The following is a 2052-nucleotide window of genomic DNA, read 5'->3' as shown; positions in this document are numbered from 1 at the left end:
TTCATGAGATTCTGTGAACCATGTTTCTGTGATAGCAACAATGTCCAATTCTGCGTCAGCCATTAGGGCCTGCAGATCTGGGATTTTATTTCCCAAACTATGAGCATTTGTGGTCATAGCCTTCCAGGTACTCTCTTTACGGTTATTGCATTTCCTGGACTCCTTGTGAGATATTTGTTGAGATTTGTTATTCACTTCACTATTTCTTTTTGCGGTAGTGCCACTGTTGACAGAGTTATCCATCTCAATTAGATTTTTCTTTTGCTTATGGATCTTGAAATACTGCATGCATTGTGTTTTCTCTCTCTGTTCTGGTAATACTGCAATGCTTTTCTCAAGAACTTCTTCAGTTTTTATTTTAGAGAAGGCTTGTTGTTCTTTTTGCATTTGGTACATTGTGTGTCTCCTCATCACAGGTCTAATTCTACCAGAGCCAACTGTATTCCTGGTTTTTAAAGAATTTCCTAATGACCTGTTTGAGTGGGGGGGGGGTGTACCTGTTGGCTGCTCTTCTGTCAAGAATGGGTGACTGTGGGTCCTACCTGAGCCTAATGGATCTCCTTTTCTTGACTCCTGGTTTGTTTGTGGTATTGGGGAATTATTTTCTGAGTAATGCAATGTGGGTGTAATTCTTTTAATTGAAGCTAATTGATCTTTAATCACAGACAGCTCCATTTTCAAGGAAGAGAGTTGTGCACAAATTGGGCAAGCTCTAAGTTTCCAGATGCTTTCCCTCAGAATAAAGGCTCCACAGCAGTTACATTGGATAGTCCTCATCTTGGTAATTTGTGACTTTATTTCCTTGACTGTAACCAATGTACTAATTTATCTTGCTGCCAGTGGTAATCTAGGCAGTCTTTATTAGAAACAAGCCCCAGGGGTGGGTGGGTAGAGGGGTAGGGTGCGAGGGATTCAAACAGTTTAGCCTGGGACAAGCTGGGTAAAGCAGGGCACTACTGGACTGTTGTCTTTGCGTTTTGGTCAATTCTTTTTTTAAAAAAAACAGTCTTTATGCCCCAGTTTTTTAGTTTGTGCCAGCTAACCCCAAACTAGAGAGATTTTACCAGTTTAAAAGCTGATAGCTTTGCAGACAGGAAATAATCACAGAAGCTTTCTACACAAGCTTTCTACACAAAATGAAACAGACTATAAAGAAGTTAAAACACAGGCAGGAAATAATCACAGAAGCTTTCTACACAAGCTTTCTACACAACTTCAGATCAATAAGCAAAAATAAGTAAAAATAAGCAGAAAATACTTAGCCAGAATGAAGATTTTGCAATGCAGTAAACAGTTCCACCAGAGAAATCCCTTTAGCATGTGCTCAGGACAACAATGGCTAACAATGGCTCCCTTCCTTGCTCTGATTACCTTGCACAGGTCTGAGTCACACCCAATTTAGTTAGATTACGTCACTTCTGGACTGTTGTCTTTGCCTTTTGGTCAATTCTTTTTTTAAAAAAAAACAGTCTTTATGCCCCCGTTTTCTTGCACAGGTCTGAGTCACACCCAATTTAGTTAGATTACGTCACTTCTGGACTGTTGTCTTTGCCTTTTGGTCAATTCTTTTTTTAAAAAAAAACAGTCTTTATGCCCCAGTTTTTTAGTTTGTGCCAGCTAACCCCAAACTAGAGAGATTTTACCAGTTTAAAAGCTGATAGCTTTGCAGACAGGAAATAATCACAGAAGCTTTCTACACAAGCTTTCTACACAAAATGAAACAGACTAGAAAGAAGTTAAAACACAGGCAGGAAATAATCACAGAAGCTTTCTACACAACTTCAGATCAATAAGCAAAAATAAGTAAAAATAAGCAGAAAATACTTAGCCAGAATGAAGATTTTGCAATGCAGTAAACAGTTCCACCAGAGAAATCCCTTTAGCATGTGCTCAGGACAACAATGGCTAACAATATGCTTTATCCTATTTTCTTCTGATGGATCCTACTTCCAGTTTTTGAATGAAGATCTTTTGGCTAAAATAGCCTCTTTTACCTCACGTTTTAGCTATGCGTCAATCGTTTGACCTTCCTTCCACCTTTCTTAATAAATG

The 2052-nt window shown here is 38.7% G+C and overlaps 1 long non-coding RNA gene across 1 annotated transcript; it reads left to right on the top strand.

Annotated features, from left to right (window-relative positions):
* The first annotated feature begins 1315 nt into the window (after positions 1-1315).
* On the top strand, positions 1316-1573 carry LOC115096081. The gene is made up of 2 exons (XR_003857950.1): positions 1316-1380; positions 1497-1573. It is a non-coding gene; the product is annotated as an uncharacterized LOC115096081 (long non-coding RNA).
* The last annotated feature ends 479 nt before the right edge of the window (positions 1574-2052 follow it).

Source organism: Rhinatrema bivittatum, chromosome 7, assembly GCF_901001135.1.
Source record: "Rhinatrema bivittatum chromosome 7, aRhiBiv1.1, whole genome shotgun sequence".
NCBI lineage: Eukaryota > Metazoa > Chordata > Amphibia > Gymnophiona > Rhinatrematidae > Rhinatrema > Rhinatrema bivittatum.
Note: the sequence above shows the minus strand (reverse complement) of the source record. Positions and strands in the feature narration are given on the sequence as shown.